Source organism: Pecten maximus, chromosome 2 (genome assembly GCF_902652985.1).
Source record: "Pecten maximus chromosome 2, xPecMax1.1, whole genome shotgun sequence".
NCBI lineage: Eukaryota > Metazoa > Mollusca > Bivalvia > Pectinida > Pectinidae > Pecten > Pecten maximus.
This window is the reverse complement of record NC_047016.1, coordinates 18052483-18077374: the sequence shown is the minus strand read 5'-3', so window position 1 is coordinate 18077374 and position 24892 is coordinate 18052483. Positions and strand designations below refer to the sequence as shown.

General features: G+C 34.7%; 2 long non-coding RNA genes across 2 annotated transcripts; one reads left to right on the top strand and one right to left on the bottom strand.

Moving 5' to 3' along the window:
- The first annotated feature begins 428 nt into the window (after nucleotides 1-428).
- LOC117341198 lies at nucleotides 429-6310 on the top strand. The gene is made up of 3 exons (XR_004535577.1): nucleotides 429-656; nucleotides 4173-4282; nucleotides 4413-6310. It is a non-coding gene; the product is annotated as an uncharacterized LOC117341198 (long non-coding RNA).
- Nucleotides 6311-6786: 476 nt separating this feature from the next.
- On the bottom strand, nucleotides 6787-21497 carry LOC117320091. The gene is made up of 5 exons (XR_004530922.1): nucleotides 21214-21497; nucleotides 14153-14303; nucleotides 9382-9498; nucleotides 8434-8500; nucleotides 6787-7830 (listed from the first exon to the last, which is right to left on the bottom strand). It is a non-coding gene; the product is annotated as an uncharacterized LOC117320091 (long non-coding RNA).
- Between the last annotated feature and the right edge of the window lie 3395 nt (nucleotides 21498-24892).

The following is a 24892-nucleotide window of genomic DNA, read 5'->3' as shown; positions in this document are numbered from 1 at the left end:
GTTAGCGTCCAGTGATAAGGTGTAGATTAAATTTTGTCGCCAATTCTCGAAGGATGTTACTGTTTCTGATGTCGTTAGACACCACTGCTTAGGTGCCCTGTGAGTGTGGGCCATGCTGTTGACGATCGTGTGCTCACGGTAGAAATCAACTACGGAGTGACTTTGCTGACACAAATTATGTGATGAAAACGTTCTGTGATGTCTTTAAAATGACAACATGGGTTCTAAGGTCGCTGCCACCACGCCAGTAAGGTTAATCACCACAAAACAAGTCACTGACACAACGATAGGCTTTTACTCACAGCAAGGCGGAAACAAGAGAGAGTACAATAAACATGATACATATAAAGCCTGATCCGGGTCCGGAATTCCGGAATTCCGGAATGCAACAATTAACATTACACAACATATTTATGTTGGCGCTTGATAAGGTTTTCGACGTCCTGATAGCAGATGGTAATCTGTACCAAACCGACTACTATCTCTCCGAAACATCAGACGGCTGTTAGAGGATGATTATTTTTATGACAACGGCGAAAGGGAAACTTTACACATAGGCAACCGGAGAGATTAACAAATCATTAATTGCGTATTTTACGTGGATATCAGGGATCTATCATTCCCGTGAACAAAATGGCGTCTATACTTGAGAAGCTGTAAGTAGTTTGGTTCTTCGATAAAACATTCAGTGATTACTGCTATCCTTTCAATTCATATAACCTTATCATTTAGATTATACTTGTTTCTATATTCATTTCACCCGGACTATATTGTCTGGGTTGATTACGTGACTACAGAAATCATCGGCACACGCACGCTTCCACAAATGAGCCACAAGTGTAGTGTGGGATATTGAGAATTTTAATACGGTCCTAAATCTTATATGTTTAGACTTAAACCTTAATTTAAAATTCGTGAAATAGGTAAAAAAAACAAACAACTAAATTGGGTATGTTCATGGTTCTACTTGTTGTCACATGTAAATCGTTAACTTCATATATTTATATTTTAAGTGAATACTGTTCACTAACAACACCAGATCACTTTTAATATAACTGGACTTTGAGGACAACATTAATACATTAGTATTTGCTTATCTGACTTTGGCTCCTTCATATGTATTTGTGGCAGTTCAGTTTTGGACGTTTGCTTGTATAAACAGAATTTTAAATGGTCATGGTCGAGGAACAGAATCATGTCAATAATATCGGGCCAATAACAGTAATTAATTCAAGTTGATATAACTTGTTTCTCAATAGTGTCTAAATATATTAATACCTATATAGCCATAAGTATATCCGCACTGTCCTTATCAAATAATAGTGAACATCTTCACGTGGTGAATATGAATGCAAGTGTCTGATGTAAGACCAGAACAGAACACGAATTCCATACATCCAAAAACAGAGGGAAACATCTTCACAAGACACTATCAGAAAACGACATCACGAGTTAATTGATGTATACTAAATGATATTTCAATAGGTATGTATGTATTTAGCAATCATACCAGCTTAACTTATCATATATTCGGAAATTCACGTGTGCAAGGAAAAGTCAGTTGTAAGATATATTTCTTATAAAGCGTATCAGTAAAAGAGATTTCAGTGTGGTTCTGAAACCTATGATTTACAGAGAGCTGGGAGGAATACATCTCGATAGTAGCTACAGGTTTGCTCCAAATAGTATGGTTTTTATATAATGATATACTTTTAAGTCAACACATGCATCACACAGTAAAACAGGATATTGTCGAACACGCTTGTTTTTATATTTATCATTTTTATGTAAAATGTTTAAATCCGTTTTATTGTCAACATTAAGTTCAAACTAATAATATTCATATTTCTAGAATGTTGACATATTCTAGTCATACAGAATATCATTGCTATTTCTGTTTTTAAGAATTTGTGCTACAAGTAATAATGGAGCTAACCAAGCTTGGATATGTCAATACCGAGGATCAGATTGTTTTTGTCATTGAGTAATAAAACTTTATATGACTCAGGGATTTATGCCAATGAGGCTTTTATTTTAAAAAATTGTATTTCTATTTTTTTTTTAAATTGAGTATCCGTTTTCATTTTGATTGATTGATTTATTTTTTGTGTGTGGTTTGGGTCGTTGTATAAGGGATGCGTATTTCCAGCTGGTATGGACTCTCAAATGAGAGAAACCCACACCATTGTCAATTGAATAAATTACCGCTCAGATGATGGCTGCCTCTAGATGTCAGCCATGTTTTTGAAGCTATCACAACGCAAAACGGCGTACTTGATTGGCTGCACTTTAGTTTGTGTAAGATAGTTTGTGCGTCAATGCCTGATGAATTGTTTGAATAAATTATTCATGATCAAGAAAATGTTCACCTTCGAATTAAATGTAGGATGAAAAAAAACTGAAATGATTTATTCAAAATGTTTATGCAATATGTATGTGCGTTTGTATTCACGTGTGTGATATGACCAGAGCTAATCACACGTTATTTTTCTGGATTATGTTCATCATTGATGTAAAGTGTTTCGTTTCATATATTGATTTTGTCACACCATGTTATCGGTCATGTATATGGTTACAACCGCTAAATTTGGGTCATTTATGTCTTTGCATATTTCTGTATATCAAAACACGGTTAAGTCGAATCACCGGATAAGTCGAATTTGTTTGTCTTACTGCTGTTTTATTATGTTATTATTGTTTGTTTTAGTGTTAACGGTATCAATTTAGATAGCACTCGAAGCATGTTGTCGATTGAAAACAACACATGGTCATCCTTAAGGAAGGGAAAATATTTTCAAATTCTTCTCAAGTATTTTAATGATATCTGCTTAAAGTTCTGCGAGTGTGAATATCGGTTTTGTTGACATTTTAATATTGTGTCTTGTTTTCTTAGTTTTTGAATACTAAATCATGCTTGAAAAAAGTTCGAAATATTTTTTTTTTCGTATGTTTCAATAATGTTTTAATCATTGTCGAAGATACACATTTTAGGTATATAAACAGCTAGGGAATATAAAACTACTGCATTTAATTTGTTAACCTTATTTGTTACACACCTGCAGCGATTTTATGATAATGGCTATTTTTTGATATTATTACATACTTTTATATTTTTGGGAATTAAATTTTGAACTTTGATGAAAGCCATAGAAATCAAGATATAATTTCCTGTTTGGATGCAAAGTGGTCTGTACATATATATCAAAACACGTTTATGGAAAAAGAATCGGTATTAAGAAAAACATTGTTTTTGCCAGTGTTAGAATATGCATGCGAGGTATAAGATGGTTTTTCTCTGAAAGACGTTAACAAACTGGAGCAATTTCAAATTGAGGCAGCCAGAGTTTATATGAAGAATATCAATTTCAACCATTATCAGAAAGAAAGGACCTTAAGAAATGTTCACTGATGTAATGACTTCACTCTATCTTTAAGTAATCTTCTTTATCCAATAGTAGAGAACATACTCTGTAAAATAATAGAAAAAATAAAAATTACACTGTCCCAAAATATCGAGTATTCATTTCTTATGAATCTTTCCTTCCATCTGCTGTTAGATTTTGAAACAATTCACTAATAATAGACAGAGTTACCATCCATCAACCTATTAAATCTAAAATAAATTACAGAGCTACCCTCCATCAAATGTATTAAGTCCAAAATTAATATCAACAGCTACCATCCATTGACCGTTTTTAATCTGAACTTAAACAATGACGTTTTAAAGTTGCGATAACTTTTATCCAATCCCATTTGATAGATTGAACAAATAAAATATGTTTAAATCAAATTGTATCTTGATACAATTTCCCCTAGAAAATGGATAATTTATTCTTAATATATACTAATTATTCTAATTTAAATATTCTAAGTCTGTCCTCCTAGCCAAGAATACCAACATACAATATAACCGTATAAAGACCAGGTTCTTCTGAGGGTAAACGTCTTCTACTTCATTGACAGTATCCACCATGCAAATCTCGATCACATCCTCTGAGATAACATATACCATATTTGATGTGATATTTGACCAACTGTGACATACCTGGCTGTAACTTAAACAACTTGTATTTCCTGTGATCATAAGAATATCACAGAGTGTTATTTTGAACGAATGCGAACCAACTACATATCACTTTCCACAATCAGTAAGTGAACTACTTTATTTTCAGGTTTTTACAAAGGATGACTGTATTGGTGGCAATGGTTGTGTTGGCGGGAATACTTGTATGGACTATTTACAACATGATGATAAAAGAACCTAATGGTATACAGCCAGATGGTAAGTATACGTTCGTTACATCTAACATTTATCAAAATATATTATTCATGTGCAACATCTTTATGGATAAACATTAAACAATTCAAATTCCAGTAGCTGTTATTCTAATTATATATTTTTTTCTATACAGGTTCCTTTAATGGTTGACAACTTCCGTAACGCTGGACTTAGAAACGACACCAGTCACATTGTTGCGATGCTTTTCTGACATACCCATAATGGTTGGAATCAATTTTGATACTTCCTTCTCATCTTTTTTGTTTTCATTTTTGCTGTTAATTCAATTAAAGTCAAATTTGTTACAAACAACTTTCAATTAATCTTGTAACATCAATTGGTAGTTAAGCAAACACGTTAAACGAACAGAGCGACGCAGTTGATTACAAAGTTGTCTTTACGCAACATTAAGTACATTTAAGTTGGTGTGTATATATGTGATGTGACAGTAATATGTATCTGTTGCAAATATGATTTATTGTGAAAATTTATATCCTTGTCGGACAATTGAGGCATTGAATGTGTTGTTGGATATGATACCCTAAGTTATTATATGCTGTGGTGAGGAATGGAGACCCAAAATATCTGTGGCGTTTTTGTTTGTTTGTTTTTTCAATCCCACATTGTCTTTTTATGATATACACTACAGAGTTTCACTTATCAAATATCTCTTAATCACACCTGCCACATATATGGATTGAATAGATTTTTTAAATTTTCATTGCGGCTATGAATACCAGTAGCTAGTTACATATCCTCCGATGCGCGCGGTAATGTAATTTTATGCTTTATATATGAAAATGTCCTTAACTTTCCTAGATACATCCTCTTTGATGGTGGCCTTATATATTCACACGCCATGTTGTTTGTTCGTGTTATAGTTAGTATACACATCAAAGGCAGCTACGCCATTAGCTTAATCTATACAATAAACACGTTCACTATTTATATTTTCCGAAATTTTACTGTTATTTTTCTCATACATTGTTTGTAAGAGTTATGTCCCTTGCACCTTAGTCGGTACTCCTTTATCCTTTTAGATAGGAAGAGTGGTCACGAGACATTTGCTTGATCAATTAAAGTCAGGGTACTCTGAGGCTCTCATTATCTGTCAACCATCTTAGATTTAGCTGTTCCAATCCAGGAAAGTGTATGGATCTTTTCTGCATAATAACAATCCTCTACCTCCCTTTCTTTGTCGATCAACATAATGTTCTCCACTTCTGAATAATACAACATTTTTACGCATTAGTAATAATCAAAAGTAGGTGTCTTTGTGTAGCGTTTTGATAGCCCCACATCGGAATTTTACGATTAGTTTGTATAGTATATTTATGCATTTTATCTCTGTGTGTTATGGCGGTCTTTGTTAACCCCATATGTTTACGATATGTATGTTGGTAACATGTTTTTGGATAAAAGTATCTTAACTGACTACATTAGATACATTATTAAATCTAGTGTTTCGCCTCTGGTCATTTTTCTATCTACCGGGTATAGTTTCCTCCTAACGGTGGAGTGCACCCTGGTCTCCAAAAGTGGAATTTAGTCTAAATTGTTCTGGTGCTGTTGTAACATTTTTTTTTGTTTACAATATGTTCTGAAGAGTTACATAATATAAGTAATTTTCTGTTAGATTTATTATTCTCTTAAATTCTCCTCAAATTCATTAGAGAAGGTATTGTTCTTTCTTGTTGTTAACTGATATTTTATATGCAGCACTTCGGTGCGGTATATTGATATATCTGTGACAAAATGCAGTTAACTTACCAGTAAAACATAAACAAAAATCTCACATTTACATTTTCACAGCTTTTCTTACTTATGCTACTTGGAAAATATCAATAATAATAATCTATTCTGCGTTATACGCACCGACGGAATTGTCTGACAACTGATGGAATAGTAAAACAATTAATTCTCATTTGGCGGGAAAGGTTGTCACAGGGAAGTAAACAGAATATTGTTCCGTAATATCATCATATATTTATCCCATTTCTGTGAGATGAATTTAAACATTTACAGCTTCAATTCACTTTTTGTTTTGATTTGCATCATAGCTTAAAAAAAAAAAAAAGGTATTCTCAAAATGTAACCTTATAACTAAGTGTGTGTGCCGAATCGGCCACGACCTCACTGTCAACTATGAATTTCTATGCGCCAGACTGAAGTTTACCGAAGTGAAAATGTTAATTTCGTTGGTGAGTCCAAATAGTTAAGGAATACTTTTTAAGGGTGGCCTTTTTCATTCATAATTGTTGTGTCTATTCTTGTTATAGCAAAAGATATGATGAATATGGACACAAGAGTCGTGAATACATTACGTATTCGATGGATGCGTAGTGTTTGAAAAATCCACGATGACTGATATAACACAACATAGTATTACCTAGTGAACATTCACGACGTGACAGGTACCATTTTATTATTGTATTATTTGATGGTACACATTAGTGTTATTGTGATGAAGAAGTCTCTTGATGTAAAGTATAACAGAAACATTTTATTAGAGTTATATTTTTTATTTCAACAAATTGCCTTTTTTGAACGATTGACAATATAAAGGAATCATAACACTACAAATAGTACCAAGTTAACTCTATAATGTCTGTTGAATGCTGTCACTTTCTCATCGAACATATAACTACTTTAAAGCTTAGCCAAAATTTTCGAAGAGAAATGTCTGAATATCTAAACTACACTAAACATGTTCATGTCTGTTAATTCATATGAGATGAACAAATTCTCCCTCATCTCTGAAATTTGAAACTCAGATTCGATGCAATGCTGTGTTGTTGCAGACTTGATTGTGTTTACAACAAAAAGTGGGGCTATAGACATACACACACACAACTCCAAATCTTAAGTAAATACATAAATAATTAGAAATAAACTTAACGTAGGATTATATATATGGAAACGAAACATTGTACTTTGACTAGTACGACTACAAAGGGTGCCATACAACAAATCCGGAATTACAAGCATTTATACAACATGCAAGCTGCAGGTTTTGTACGAAGTATCCTTTTTGATCTTTGTAATAAAATATTTATTACTATTATTAAGAATCTTTGAATGCTGCAGGATCTGTGTATTGTTAATTACATAAGCGAATCATAGCACACAATGTTTTATTAAATATAAATCATCAAACATAACAGTGACTAGGTATCGAATCACCTAAGGCATATAACTAAATAAAATTCTCAACGTTTGGAGCATTCCACAGTTTAAGCGTATAAATATATATATTTACCGTAAATACAATAGCGTAGAGTGGGAAAGTCATACAACTACACATACAAAAGTAACTTTAGATGAACATGTAAACATGAACTGTCCAATATAAGCTAGGTTTTGTGTTTTATGTTGACCTGTCCAATAGAACCAATTTCGTACAGAACACAAATCTCATAAAAGTTCAACAGTTTCTTCGTCATGGTGGATTTCTATACGCAAAATTTTCTCAGAACAGCATGAAAATAAAATGTCAAAAAATCACTTTTACATTGACAAATTCTCCTTGGACATCCGTTGTAGCCACACACCTAAAAAGAAGTGAAAATCTGGGTATTAAAAACAAAATCAATGTTCATATCAAAAGCAATACAGACAATGAAAAAAATGGGAGATACGTCATACACTCTACATAGAACGTAAAGGAGTTTCCAGATCTGGTGTACCCTGTCCAGTTATAAATATATGTCCTATTTACTTATTATGCATATCTTATTACATTTCGGAAAATATATTTCGTTGACCTACATTAAGTACCTTAACGCTTGCATCACTTACCATCACTGACGAAGGATGCTGTATGGTGCAGTTTAATGTTCAGTTTTAGCTAGCTACCTTACTCTTTATTTGTACTGAACTGTGGTAAGTCCGTGCGTGTGTTTAGTTTAAAATCCTTTTACTAAATATATCCTTAACACTCTACTGGTATCTATAAATTAGAGACCTTATCCATTTATACGATCATGAGTAACTTCTTAATGCCATGTAATGCAACTATCAAGACAAATTATTTTAGAATATCATCAAAAACAACTTCGATTGGGTACCATAGTGAAACCTTAGTACTAAGGATATCACCAAGCAGCTACTTCGGATAGTTTGATCAAAACATCCTTTAATACAAACTATCATACCTTTCAGCTGCGTCTCTTGTCGACATCCCGTCCTAATAACTTCATAAACCATCCATAGTCATCAAACCTGTTCAGGAAAATGAACATAGTTATCGTTAAAACAGAGTCCCAAAGTTCAAACCATGTCAGCAATTGAATGAACAGCCAAATCAGTTATTCTCTGACCTATAAATAACAGTATGTATTGTGTTTACCTTCTTCTATTACTCTATATATGTTCTTTTCCCCCAAATGGTACATGGTAACCTTATACATACGAGGAAAATCGTTACATATAAATCAGACGGATTTAAATACAAACACGGTAACAAATCATACAAAATTTTCTGTTGACAAAATTATATTTTTTCTAAATTCACGATCCAGATTCCCCATTAACATTAAGCATTAGTAATTTCAAAACTATTCATATATGTCCCTATAAGGAATGGTAGTGCAGAAGTAATGGTAAAGCTATTCCAACAATTACAGTTTTCCGTCTTGGTAATCATATTTTTATCAAAGTGATTATAACTTTAAATTTCATCATCAGCAAACGGTGACTTCTTCATACAGATAATGGATTAGGCTTATTTTATAGCCATACATAGCCTATCCTGCAAATTTTTGTGTATAAGAAAATGTTTTCGGGTTTTAGATACTTTTCTACACAACACCAAGTTTGTATTATTACGAAGGAAGCCGGTTGGGTCGTATCAAAATAAAGATGGATTGCACGGCTTACTCATAATACCCCTTGTGTAAATATTCAATGTTTTTTTCTGGAGACAGGAGCACGCTCTGCAGGAGGAAGTGTAGGACAAGCACCATAGCTTTGTTTAGTTTTCGTTTTTTTTTAAATTAAAAAAGGGGAAAATAATTGATTTTGATGTCTGATCATTTTTTCAAACAGTTATTTTTACACTTTAATCGCTACCTTTCAAACGTACAAATGTATTAGTTACTTACGTCAAACCGTTAAATGCGTTCTGATCGAACGCCCTTTTCCATGTTCTCACAGCCCGTTTCCGTGACCAGGGTCCGATAGGAGCTTGTATGCATTGTGGTGGGCACGCTGAAACTTCACTACAAAGAAAAATTACTCAGTAAGAATTATCTTTTATTAATCCAAGAAATTAATATTGTTTCAACTATAAGCAAACGTTGCAATAACTGCACTATTGTAAATTTACAATAACTTATCCGTGTTCTTGTTTCTCCACATTTATTACTATGGTGAAGTTCAGTTAATGTAAATCCATAATGTAAAAATTGGCAAATTTTCAGGATTCATATATAGTATCAATAGATTTTTGCAATTACTTTAAATGTCTACCCTGATACTAATAAATACTGAGGAAGGTAATATCAGTATAATAATCACACTAAGAGTGCATTATTCTTAACAAGATGATAGTGATATATATGTACAGGTTGAATTCATAATGGAAACCAAATCTTATTTTAACATCTTATTGCCTTTAACTATCAATACAAACAGGATACAAAATGTACCCAATGCTTGTCTTGCGGTTCACTCCAAATATCAATTAAACAGATAGTACAATTCTTATAGAAAATGATTGGTTAGTCGTGCGACACGGATTGATCTACGTTACACAGCTTCAACATAATCCACCTGTCACTTTTCTTTTTGAAAGCTATTCTTAAACAATTTGTCACTCCGAGACTATCCTCTGTGTTACAAATCCGTTCGCTCGTGTACAAACAACACATTTCCCTCTAGTAATTATATTTAAGTACTAAGAACAATGACTTCCCAAAGTTGCCCTTAATATCCCGAGGAAATGACCGGTCACGTCACCAGCGCCATCAGGTGGTGCTTTGATCGATACAAGATCTTTGCATTTTATATTCTAACATGTTTAGAATTTCCTCCTTCATGGGTTTGGTCAATAACCTATCAACAAAAACCTTATAGAAGAGAAATCCAATCATATTAAATATCAACTGATATCTGATTATGTTATTTGCCAAACCGTATGTAATGATATAATGGTGGTACTGGATATCAAGTGGCAAGCAAAATCACCTTGCTCACATATTCCTTGGTTTTGATAAAGAATAATTTCATTAAACGTTTTTTTTTATTTACTTACTGCAATCACGCACACACTATTCTTGTCGGGGTTATTTAAAATCTACTCCGTGGGATGAGATAAACAGAATAATGACTCCTATACAGAGTCGATCATCTTTATTTTTTTCACGATTTTCCCTTTTTTCAGGAATACTTTATCCAACAGCTTTAATATCACAAAACGCCATCATTAATCAATACGATTCTAGCTATGATATACCAATATCATACCTTTATGATTTTTGGGATAATTGTAGTGTATGGGCTATGATGACCTACGGGATATCCGTAATATATGAACTTTGATACACATAAAACATACCAATATGAACTACAGGATAACTGTAGGGTTTGAGCTACGATACACCTAAAATAAACCTTTATGAACTACGGGATAATTGTAGTGTATGAGCTATGATACCCCCATAATAGTTACCCTATGACTTGCAGGATAACTGTGGTGTATGAGCTATGATACAACTATAGCAAACTTTTATGAAAAAATTAAGGAGACGTTGAAATAAAAAGGAAACCATCATTTAATTGTCCAGGTTTATGACAGAGTTGAGTGGGATTCACTTTACATGTAGAAATCAGGCGAGGGAAAAATCAAACCACAAACATTATTTCAAATATCAAAATAAGATAATTATTAATTATCCTGCATAACTATATCATTCATTCTGAAAAAAAATTAAAACAAATATAAACATACGCATGTATTTCAGGGTGTGATAAAATCATCCAAATATTCTTAAATTGATTTATCAAATAAATGGATAAATACGTAACATTTGCTAATTAGTAACATTCGTTCAGGTCCCTTTTGATTTACCCGACTTCCCTTCTGGATTTCGACCCTTATCATCACTGATGTACTCATTATTGAGAATATACTATTTCTATCACCATGTCAATGTTAAAGATACTCTCCACTTGTTTGTCTTTTATGAGAGTATACAACACAAGCATTGTCTTGTGTATTTGCTCAAACATCCATCTATACCACCGCATTATACAAGTAACCTTGTTACGTATCCTGACTTACACGACTGTTCGTCATTTTTGAAACTTTTAAGAACATCTCAATTATTCATCCCCGTTGCTGTTCCTGTCATTCGTATATGGATACCGGTAATAAACAATTCCCGAGGAAATATCTGATAAACCGCACGATATTTGTATTGTTTTGATCTTTCTAGCATTTGTTTCATCATACTTTTCAATATGCAATTATTTTCAAATCAGGGATGGACGACATGAAACACACAGACAAACTTGCTTTCTCTCCTGACGTCATTTGGGTGTCACTTCCCTATCAAGCATATTCACGTTCCAACCTAAAATTAGGATCTTGATCTGATAAGTACTCCCCCAGTGTAGGCCGTGGTATAAACAACCACTAGAAACAGTGGCACAATCACTGGGTGAATTCCAAATTTATATCACTGCATTATCAATGTTGTTTGGCAATTGGTTAGCTCCACAAGATTGGATTCTTGCATCATTAAGATATGTTTCATATAATGCGTCACTAAGCGATTTCTTGCGATGATATTAGGATGTTAATGTTGTTTGTTGACAACGTGACCGTTGTCGGAACTAAGGAAACATGACACTAAATCACGTAGGCGTGGATTACTAAATTAAGCTGACAATGCTTTATTATAAGTTAACACTACTTCCAGATCGTATATGTCCATCGTTGTGGTCATGTGGTCACTCTCAGATCAGGTATAACATGTAAACAGTGTATACTTGTGATAGAAAAGGTACACAGAGAGGAGAGGTCGGCAGATGCCGAGCACGAATATGGCCCCTCCCGTGAGAAATGTTTTAGTCTTGACATATTTACAAATTCAACATCGCGATAATAAAAATGCAAAAATAAGGAGTAATCATGCAGAAATAATAAGGCATAATAAAAATGTAGCAGCCTGATATTTGAAGCGTTTCATACAAATATATTATTTTTAATGTATATGAGCTCTTTATGTCTCGGAGACACGCTTACTTAATGATGAATAGTACATCTAATTGTGAATTAAGTAACATACAATACTGCATCATTACGGTGACTCGTTCTCTGTAGATAAATCCAGAGCAACATCACAATCACAATTAGGCTACACAGTTGTTTGAAGGAGGGTGTAGATGACCCCAATATAATATATCAATCATCGGTCAGAGTTATGCGTATGTTTACGACATTAAAATTGGCGAAAACATCATCGTGTACATAAAATTAATTTAAATAACTAAAAGGAGAGATGAAAACGGCGTTTTTGTTCAGGAACTATTTTATAATGCATGGAAATAGAGATTATCAGAACAGCTCATAAGCTGTGAATTTGAATGTGAATTTTTAATCACATATATTGCTAATGTCGACCGTATATAAGCCCGAGATAAACATAGAGGGAACATGACGCTTTTTCATAGGTTCGTTTTTTCGATCCTTTGCATAAAATGTGTCAAATACGCTAAGCTTCAATCAATAATCATTTATTAAATCAATTATTTTCCGTATATGTCCTACTGACTGACAAATATACACCAAAGGTTTACAGAAAGGCAGATTGATGGAAACTACCAATACATTTATATAGTTGACTTGCTCATCTAAATATTGCCTTGTTGGACTTTATTACTACTCTGTTTTGTAAATATGAAATTAATAACTTTGAGCGGATCCAGTATTTACATGGCGGCATCGTCAATAAAATTAACACAGAAAACAGATTCTGACTGAAAATCGAGAAGAAGACGAGGGAAAAATTTGAATAAAAAAAATCTAGATTTGTATACAAATTGTACGACTAGGTATAATCACTGATGTCGAAAAACTATTTATTGTTTTTTTTTAAAAATTTTACCAGGAAAGTAAATCTAAGCGTTTTTTATGTAGAAATTGACGTTAAGCTACAGCTTTAATAACTGGAGTTTACGGATCAGTCATGTGGTAGAGCACTAATGATCAAAACGTCAAATCGCCTATGATTGACAGAGGTGGGGTTGCCAAATAAAGACTGTACTTAAAGATATTAGGTTAGCCTTTTGGTGAGGTTACGAGCTGTTAGCAACATCAAATTGTTCCTAGATTATTAATTCACAATCAATTCATATTTTCATTGTGTAAAGTTAAATTATCAGAACGTGACCAAAATATGAATTTACTCTTTTAAACATGATATTCAAGATATTTGGGGAAAATGGATTTTTAAAACGCATGTATAGTCATTCAACTGGCATATACTTGATGTTTGATGTTTATCCAAAAAGCGCTACCTTGTAATTGAGATAGTAGACAAATATAGCCGCGTCATATTCTGTAATATCCCCAGAACGATTTTTTTGTTCGTCAAGACTGTGTTTTTAAATGCTAAACACACCTTACATACTTTGATACTCGACATAGTTTATTTGACACAGTCCTTCAAACACAAAATCGATAAATGAGGAAACAATATGAACGTGAAAGAAAGATAAAAACACAAGGTGAACAATAAATCGAATTTCGATGGGAATCATGGTGATGAGTATAAAACATTGTCTTCACCTGACCATTACGGTTAACTCATATTGTTGTATTACTCTAATGGTATGTATCTAAACATTCACTGACCCTGGATTACCTACCAAATAGCTTGACAGTAGTCATGGAAAGAGGCCATGGCTAAGGACTGAGTGTTATCCGATTTCTTTTCCATTGTTGACGGAGCACCATTGTAGCCTTGCATGATGGCCAGGACCAAGAGTAGAACCATGCATGACGTCATAACTGTAGAAACTGAAAAGTAAAAAACAAATCATATTTTCAAAGATGATCATTATCAGCTCATGAAATAAGGGCACAAAAACATTCAAATGGTTCGCGGATGAAATACAACAATGCGAATCAAAAACAAAATTCATGAAATATATATCTTATATAAAAGTATTAAAATTGAGTTTTCCATGCAAAAACCTTTAAATGAGTAAAACTTAAGAAATGATCTTATATTGTTGGAAAATAGTTAAAGAATACATTCCAAAAACCTATGGATTTATTTATTTCTTTTACAACATTGTTAAACATATGTCACCCTATATAAATCAGGCTCGTTTACCCTCGTGGAAACGCGTAAAAGCCTAATTGTGAAAGTAGAGAAGAAAAATCACGTGGTCGAGCAAGTGACCTCATTCATATCTATGTCCAATTGGAGAATCGAACACTCGTCAGCTAAATGAACGGTGAACACGTAGCCACGACGTCGTTAACCCGTTCCAAAATCCAGCCAAGTAACAAAAATAACAAAACAAGAGTCCGGTGAGGATGTTTGTAAAAGTTTGTAAAATATATCAAACATAAAACATGTATTAACCGCCACACGACGTTTTGCTGAGTATATTATTATATAGACCCATTGTAATGAGATATATGTTTTATTCCTGTAACACTTACCGGTGACAATCACCATGCCTGCTCTAACAATCAAACATCTTATTATGGTAAGCTCTAGTCTATAACATCGCGCCTTTTATGTGATGGAAGAAATCTGCATTGTTCAGTGTTGGACATAGTTTGAGAGCAAGAATTGTGACAACTCTCCCACAAACAATTAGCTAAAAATAAACATATACAGCAAACAGTTTTTTAAACAGGATTCTTCGTATGAACAAAGTAGTCGATCATACCCACATGACATCAACTACATTACGTGTCTGCAGTAATCTAATATATTTCCTATCTTCAGGACGTAATTGAAATTGTGTGAAATGTTTTCGCTGGTTTCGATTAGCAGTAATTAGCATTAAAATGTGTTCAGAGTTGCTGCATCTTGTAGCTGCAAAAGAATACTGGTGTTGGATTGATACCTAAACTGTCCCTTGCTGTCATAAGAGTTTCATTGACTTGCATGTTACTGCAAAGACTTAATCAAGACGATAATATACCGCAACACTTCCTCTCACTACAGCAAATAGACCACGTGACATTCGTTTTGGCGAATTAAGAAATTGACATAAAACTTTGACGATATTGGTAGAACGCCATTCTTTAAGAAGATCGAAAAGAAGCCTAGTGCTCAGCACAATGTCAGGAGCAATAAGGCTTAGTAAGAGGCATAAACCAGTCTATTTTAACACGATTTCAAATGAGATTGCGTACTTAATCTATCATTGCTTTTCTTGTGCAAATGATTTTGTGCTAATACTGTAGCGATTATGGGCTGGTTTCAGCGCCTTTGATCGGCCAATGTAACGTAAAAAGTATTTAACGTCTGTTTTACGGTATCTCTAAAGGTTCCTTCGCAGTTATCCTGGTCTTCCATCATGGATGCTTAACGCCCCCTACAAGCTTTTACGATCTACCTCGAAATCGATTAAATGACCCGTACGCAGGCTTGGCGCTTGGGTCAGATCAAGTAGCAAAAATATACAGAACCACACGGTAGATTAATATGAGGCCGGTCACACAGAACCACACGATAGATAAAGGATTGACTGTAGGCCGGTCATACAGAACCACGCGGTAGATAAAGAATTAACAGGAGGCCGGTCACACAGAACCACATGGTAGATAAAGAATTAACAGTAGGCGGGTCACACAGAACCACACGGTAGATAAAGGATTGACTGTAGGCCGGTCACACAGAACCACAAGGTAGATAAAAGATGAACAGTAGGCGGGTCGCACAGGACCACACGGTAGATAAAGGATTGACTGTAGGCCGGTCACACAGAACCACACGGTAGATAAAAGATTAACAGGAGGCCGGTCACACAGAACCACATGGTAGATAAAGGATTGACTGTAGGCCGGTCATACAGAACCACACTGTAGATAAAAGATTAACATGAGGCCGGTCACACAGAACCACGCGGTAGATAAAGGATTAACAGTAGGCGGGTCACACAGAACCACATGGTAGATAAAGAATTAACAGTAGGCGAGTCACACAGAACCACAAGGTAGATAAAGAATAAACAGTTAGCGGGTCACACCGAACCACAAGGTAGATAATGCATTAACAGTAGGCGGGTCACACAGAACCACAAGGTAGATACAGGATTGACTGTAGGCCGGTCACACAGAACTACAAGGTAGATAAAGCATTAACAGTAGGCAGGTCACACAGAACCACACGGTAGATAAAAGATGAACAGGAGGCAGGTCATACAGAACCACACTGTAGATAAAGGATTGGCTGTAGGCGGGTCACACAGAACCACGCGGTAGATAAAGGATTAACAGTAGGCGGGTCACACAGAACCACATGGTAGATAAAGAATTAACAGTAGGCGAGTCACACAGAACCACAAGGTAGATAAAGAATAAACAGTTAGCGGGTCACACAGAACCACAAGGTAGATAATGCATTAACAGTAGGCGGGTCACACAGAACCACAAGGTAGATACAGGATTGACTGTAGGCCGGTCACACAGAACTACAAGGTAGATAAAGCATTAACAGTAGGCGGGTCACACAGAACCACACGGTAGATAAAAGATTAACAGGAGGCCGGTACGGTAAATAATAGACACAGGAAAGACCGGTCACATAGGTATCCGGTAGTCGTTTCGGAAACAAATCGAAAAATTTAGTCTCCTAAACCCATTCAGTGAAGATGAAATTATTAATAATGAATGAAATTTAATCACAGGTTCCATTTTCAATAGATAAAGACTGAACCACAATATCCGCGAGTTTAATGTTCTACCCTTACATTGACGGATTGGCAGAATGTCCACACCTCTGCTCTACTTGTGCTATTTTATATACTGCCGGTATGAACAGTCGGATTCTTAGTCGTCTGATGAATGAGAGCAGAATGTACTGATTTATTGGAGGAGATCATTCTGCTGCATATAATACGTATACCACGCAGAACAACTTTATATTCGACTGAGGCTACTAACAGTGATTCAGAATGTGTGTTTTAGCTTCGGTATACGAAAGATAAAGTGATCTGCTGTACCAGTTAGACTCTATAGACCAATCTTCATTTTTTTTCTTATCTAAAAAATATTCCCTTAGTTTATTATTGTCCACAGAATAACGCCATTTAGATGTCCAGCTGGGAGTTTAAATACACAAATATACAAATGTAAACTTAATTATAATTCTCTAGAATAACATCACTTTCCCTATTTGTGGTCTCAAGTTAACATATTCACAGAAGGGATAATCCAAGGTCACGACATTGATGATAAAACACAACTCGATCGATCATATTCTGAATTGTTTCTTCCTAATATATTTGACAGCAGTGAAATAAAGCACAAAAACAAAAAACGGAACGTTAGATGTATTCAAATGGGAATATATTGAAAATATGTATTTTGTTGGATTTAATCAGAGCTTACTACTGGCCATGACAATGACGGTATGTATAAGGTATGTTTTTGAAGAATGTCCCCGTTTTATCGTAGTGGTATTACCAGGCTACATAACCATACACCTTAACATCATACGTAAGCACACCTCAAATTTGAATCAATAATATTGATTTAGTGTAACGAAAAAAAAATAACATTCATTTGCGAAGTGCAAAGAAGGCAATCAAAAATAATCAATAAAGAAATTATATGCTATCGTTTCATCAACGGTTTTGCTCCGTAAGCTGTTCTGGAAGAGTTTTGGTTTAGCGTTAGACGAATCCGTTAAAAGGTATTGTCACCAGGAATTTCCCCCATATTGTGACATTTGTCTTTCTGCATTATGTAATATTCACAAACTAATTTATAGTTTTATTGAAATTTTAGATGGTTTCCGTATCCGATAATTACCAAGAGGTCTTCCTGCTTCAATCAAATCAAGGTTTAACAAGAAACCACTTTGGCACACGTAAGTACTATGATTACACGTCTGCTGTCTAAGCTATTTGGATTGATCTTATTTTGAAGGTCAATTAATACACAGTGAGCTATGATATGCAACTCTATTTAAGCATTGAACTGTCACCAAATGGTAGTATACAGTCGATATGAATACAATTTGGGTGACAGATAAATAGAATGTCGCCCGTTAGGGCGACATGAAATATTTATCTGTCACCCAAATTGTATTCATATCGACTGTATACTACCGTTTGGTAACAGTTCAATGCTTATATTTACATTCATAATTTTATTTTATTTACTGTAGCTTAAGACGCGTTTAAATTTGCCGCTTCTCCCATCACTGACGTCATCAAGTTCAAATACTGGAACAGCCGAAATTTCCAGAAGGAATAATATAGTCCCTCATGTCGTTAACAATAGCAATCACATGAAATGTTTTTTGCACAATTTGGCTTTATATTATATTTTATAAACGTTTGTAGATATCTTCAAATTGTTCACAATTGCATAATTTCTGATTGTTTAAAAATAAAGCCGTTTTTCGGCGCATGATATACGGTTAACATTTAGAAGTGATGCGGCGTTGAATGGGTACTGCACAGGACAGACTCGATTCCTCGGAAACATTTATGTTTATATCGACTGGATTTACGTTATTTTCAGAGGAATATCATCTCTTAAATTCCAAATGAACGCCGTCTTGACAGTAGGTGAAAACGATTCCAAGGATATTTCATTAGAAACAGAATCCAGTCTAACGGTCACATCAGTGTCGCTAACTTAGCAGACGATGTTCAACTAAGCAGGGGCTCGATTTTGGAGTAAGGTAGGCCTTTGACATCAGTGAATAACCACATAACTATAATTCAGTATGCATACACAACCAGAAACCATGTCGATACTGCCGATTTTTCGCAAGATTCTTTTTTTTAAAAAGGCTGGACTTTAAATGTTGTCTTGTCTAGCATTTCTGACAATTCGACAACGAGCCCCTGTGTGACGACAGTGACAATTTGATTACTTCCTATAGATCAGGAATAAAGCTTATAATAATTTTGTGTCGAGTCGGTCGACTTCATTTTTTCTATTATTAAATTTTACTCTCAAAACTTGCGTTGCTTTTTTTGTGGTGGTTTACGTAGATAAATGCTAGCATTCGAAATCTCTCCTGGCCGAATGTAACTGGGGACCATTGTTTTGACCAGCAACACCTGGGGCTGTATCCCCACTCTGACTGAATCACTGTAAATTGTAGTATACACTCTGATGAATACAATTTGGTTTACTAACGACATATAGGCAAATGCAACACAGAATGTAAATATAATTCAATAATTCACATTACGATGTAAAGCAGGTCTTGTTTCCCTGTGCCTTTAGCCTAGTTCCGGAAGGTCTAGACATAGTACAACGGAAACTGTGTATTTCGAAGATGAGAGAAATTATTTGCTCCAACACATAAATACGATTTATTGAATTAGTAGAATTGATATGTTTTATAACCTCAATAGCGCTATTTTGTTCTCTAGAGTTGTACCAATCTAATTGATAGGTAATCATGTTTTCTATGTAGGCGTTAAACTCATCAAATCAATATCTCATCTTCGCAATTATGTAACCAACTTTTTTATTCTACATTTGCAATAAGTTTTAGATAAATATCTAAAAATATCTACTTAGATAGGCATTAACAGATAACAGAGTTACATCATGTATTTATAAATCAAAGCATACACAACATATCCAATCGCTGAAAATATACAGATGACTCAAATACTTCGGATGCTTTGGCATTGAAATCTAATTAAATAGTCTTCCACATACAGGGACCATTTTCAACGCCTTAGGACTTTTAATGATCTACATCATTTCCGAGACTTCATGCTGGTGCCGGAAACTGTTGATTTTATTGATTGTTCGTTCTACGTTTTACGGTGGCTGAGGGTGTTTATAGTTTACTTTTGCATTTCATTTCCATTGTTGTTTTTGTTGTAATGTTGTATTCCTGTTTTATTATGAATGCTGTTTTGGGTGATGACATTTCAAAACAATAATATTTTGAATTTAAAATCTATTTTTTTACATTGATGCTTCAATTTCCATATCATTGCTTGCATATTTACCATGTTTAGCTTTGCTCTGTTTATTAAATGCAAATAGCATTTGTTATTTGAAAATATCCAAAGAAATGATCTTGACAATTAATTGCAAAGTTCATTGTGTGATACGAGGATATTACGTTTAAAATACCATCATTACATGGGCAAACATTTCGATCTTTTGAGGTAATTGATGCGTCACCAACGATACTCACGAGACACATCAAAGCACTTGTTGTGGAGTAAACATATTTACCAAACTATGTATAATTCAGATTTCTTTTTAACATTTGGTGCCAAGCCGATTACCAGGTGAGTTTACATTTGTCAGCAAACAAAACTCCAGAAATCGAATGTATTCAAAGGCACCTTGACATACTTTAATAAAGTATAATAACTGTAGAAGGATTTGAAGAAGTCAACCTTATGTACTGTCCCTGCGATTAGCCATTTGCGTTGAAATAAACGGATGAACAAACATAGCAACATGGATACCATCTTAAAGGCAAAAATTCAAACTGGACGTAAACGAGAAACGTGCAGCATATGGAAAGACATGGAGAAATATATAGACATTACGGCACGTAGAAGTGTTTATGAATAAAGAGGCTCATGATCGCCATCGTTACCCACTTTACAATTCGCACATTTTATAACGAAATATGGAAGATAGGTATAAAACCATTCTATCAGATCAAATATCTAAATAATGATCTTTTCAAAAGTATTACTAATCACAACTAAATTAATCATATCGGAACACGTTATGTACTTACTAAATAAGGAATCTTCAGTGAAATAATGATATCCTGGATCCACTTTTTGGTTCACTCCCCTCACTGTTAATGTTCAATTAAGTCCGATTGATAATATGAACAATATGGTAAGATGTTTACTAAGACGTTCTGATATTATTGTTGGGATACTTGCTATGTTCTCGAATGTGTGCAGTGCCGATTATTCACAGTCTACTCACACTAAGTTGATAGTACTGAATACACATCTCTTTTCATCTAACGTGCTGGCCTGGATTGACAATCAGATAATCTATCTCTGCATCTAATCGGCTACATGTTGATATATATATGTATGTGTCCATTTCAGCCTCCAATCTGCCATCCATTCAGATCGCAGTGTGGTAGAATAGGGCGGAGATAACAACCGATTGACGGGTACCTGTCGATGACCCTTTGGCCTTTGTCGTGGGAGTACGTGTTACTTCAGCTTGATGTTTGGAAATTGATTTGATGGCTAACCAACTTTATTAAATGCACACTCTCCACTCAGAGAGTGCGTTTGACTTTTAGTTAAACTGAACAAAACCTTATAAAGATATATAATATTCATTTCACTTTAGTTCTCATGTTCTCTCAACAAAGCATTTTTTTCATTACATAACTTATATATTGTACAATTAATAAGCGTTATAGAGCTAAATCTGCGATACCTATTATTATTGTGTATGTTTGATAACAAAAAAAAAAGAGTAAGCATTGGGGAATCTAGAAGCTGTGGTGACCAAGCCAGTCATAGTGCAGGTTGTATTGACGGATGTTGGCCAGTATACCTGGTGATCAACACCCTACTTTATCCTGATTAAGACTTGAATACATCATTCGCAATGACAGCATTGTTAGCTTCACCAACTTAAGCTATCACATTCACTGGAACTTATATAATCTCGATCTTTACCGCAGCTTCTCACTGACAGTTCACTGGCATTTCATTTAGAGGAATCATATAGATTCCTGAGGGGATAAAAATGGTCTAGCATTAGAACTTTTTATATCGAATATACTGCATTCAATATCGTTAGGTTCTTTTTATACATTGTCTGTGGTAAGCATACTTTAAGCGAATTATTTATTGATACAGTATGATGTGGCATTAAGTCTGGAATAGTTATGCTGAGAAATCGTATACTATAGAGATATGCATTGAATGTTGACAATAAAAGCTAAAATGTGTTTTACTTAATAACAAAAATCCATTCATAACCTATCACTGGTTTACATTTACATTACACAAGATGAACCACAAGTGTGAGTACTATTGAACTAAGGAAGTTTAATACCTCTAAAGGACGTAAAGCAAATAAGTCTGTTGCGACTCGAAATGTTCCAGTCACAGCAATCGTATGACGTCACGGTAAGAATGCACTGGGGTAATGTCAATATTGCAAACTTAAAGTTGAAATTGAGAGAGAAATCATTCCTATCAATAATATCGCTCCCTTGGGGTACAATGAGGGCACTCCAACCCCTGAATAAGATTCCTCTATTGTTTAGCACTCAGTATGGTGTTTGCTTTTCTCGGTGATTCCTTACTGTTGTCACTCGGTCATTCTGGTGTTTGATTAGTGTGGTGATTCCTTACTGTTGTCTCTCGATCAATATGGTGTTTGATTTTCTCGGTGATTCCTTACTGTTGTCACTCGGTCATTTTGGTGGTTGATTTGTGTGATGATTCCTTACTGTTGTCACTCGGTCAGTCTGATGTTTGATTTTCTTGGTGATTCCTTACTATTGTCACTCGGTCAGTCTGATGTTTGAATTGTGTAATGATTCCTTTCTGTTGTTCTCATTCTTAAGAAGTAACCTTATCTTGACAATACCTATATTTACACGACGGATATCATTGAAGGTTGGAATCGTTAACCTTCAGACTCATCTATATTAATATCCGTGATACAACTTATTTTTACCTTGCGGGTGTCGTTAAAGGTTGGAATTGTTAACCTTCAAGCACATCTATCTTAATAACCTTGAACTTTTTAAAGGTTAGATTAAGTGAGTAGTCATTTGTTGTTAAAAACGTGTTACAAATACGACTTCGTAATAAGTCGTCATCCTGTCGTTGCTTTGTATGTCGTCATCCTCTTGTTGTTTTGTGTGTCTCCATCCTCTTGATGTTCTGTGTGTCTCCATCTTCTCGTTGTTTTGCGTGTCGTTTGTTTTGTGTGTTTCCATCCTGTCGTTGCTTTATGTGTTTCCATCCTGTCGTTGTTTTGTGCCACCATCCTCTCGTTGTTTTGTGAGTTTCCATCCTGTCGTTGTTTTGTGCCTCCATCCTGTCGTTGTTTTGTGAGTTTCCATCCTCTTGTTGTTCTGTGTGTCTCCATCCTCTTGTTGTTCTGTGTGTCTCCATCCTCTCGTTGTTTTGTGTGTTTCCATCCTCTCGTTGTTTTGTGTGTCTCCATCCTCTCGTTGTTTTGCGTGTCGCCATCCTCTTGTTGTTTTGTGAGGTTTCATCCTCTCGTTGTTTTGTGTGTTTCCATCCTGTCGTTGTTTTGTGTCTCCATCCTCTCGTTGTTTTGTGTGTTTCCATCGTCTTGTTGTTTTGTGTGTTTCCATCCTCTCGTTGTTTTGTGTGTTTCGATCCTCTCGTTGTTTTGTGTGTTTCCATCCTCTCGTTGTTTTGTGTATTTCCATCCTCTCGTTGTTTTGTGTGTTTCCTCCGCCTTGTTGTCGTTTGTATAGACATTGGTTTCCCTGTTTCCGCTGTCATATTGTTTTGAAACTTCGAGCCTCTGCCACATGTACCTATTAACATCTCAACAGACTTTATACTAATTATTTATTTCATTACATATATACTGTTTATCAGACATAGTTGGATAGAAGAAACTGTTTGTTTTTAACAAAAGGAAAATGTGTTTTCTTTGCGGATCATATTCGCGATAAGTATCTTCAAAACTAGATGAATGTGTTATGTCAATTTAGAGATGTATATCTTATTATGTAGTAGATGTGTAAGGTAACATTATGTACAAAATATAAGTTTATATGAAGTAAAACCATGTCTAAATGAAAATAGTTTTGAATAACAGCCGGTGCGTAGGAAAAGAATAATAGTCCAGCACATTGCCTAAATCATATCACATGATATAGAAGTGCTGTATTTATGTGGTTTGAGGGCGAGTACTCCTTTGTGTCAGCTCTGAGGATTGCCTTTTCACTTTAGTGTTGATGACATGTCTTCTCAAAACAATGGGAAAAATGAGATATAAAAGTAAAGTTCATTTCGTAAACGTAAACAATCCATAACTAGTTTTTTTTTTTTTTAAATAATACGTGTTCATTAGGGACTGGCATACAGTAAGGTTGTGACAGTCATACGACCTCGCTAGTAATGACCACTGCATGCTGCGATAAAGATTGACAGTCAAGTTACTTTTCTCTGTTTCTTCCTGTACTTCTATGTCTCGCATATATTTGTCAAATGCTCGGGTTTTATTGTTATAATTTCGAGTTGGCCCCGATTCTGTTTAAATATTCCATAACAAACCAGGGGATGCTTTTCAGCCTTAATTATGACTGTTTATGATGTAAATGATTATCACCAAATTCACTGACATCGCTATATGGAGTAATTTGTTTCTGCAGGTTCACATGAAAATGATCAAATCATTCAAGTGGTGCTCGATTTCACACAATCCGTCTTTATCTTTTAAAT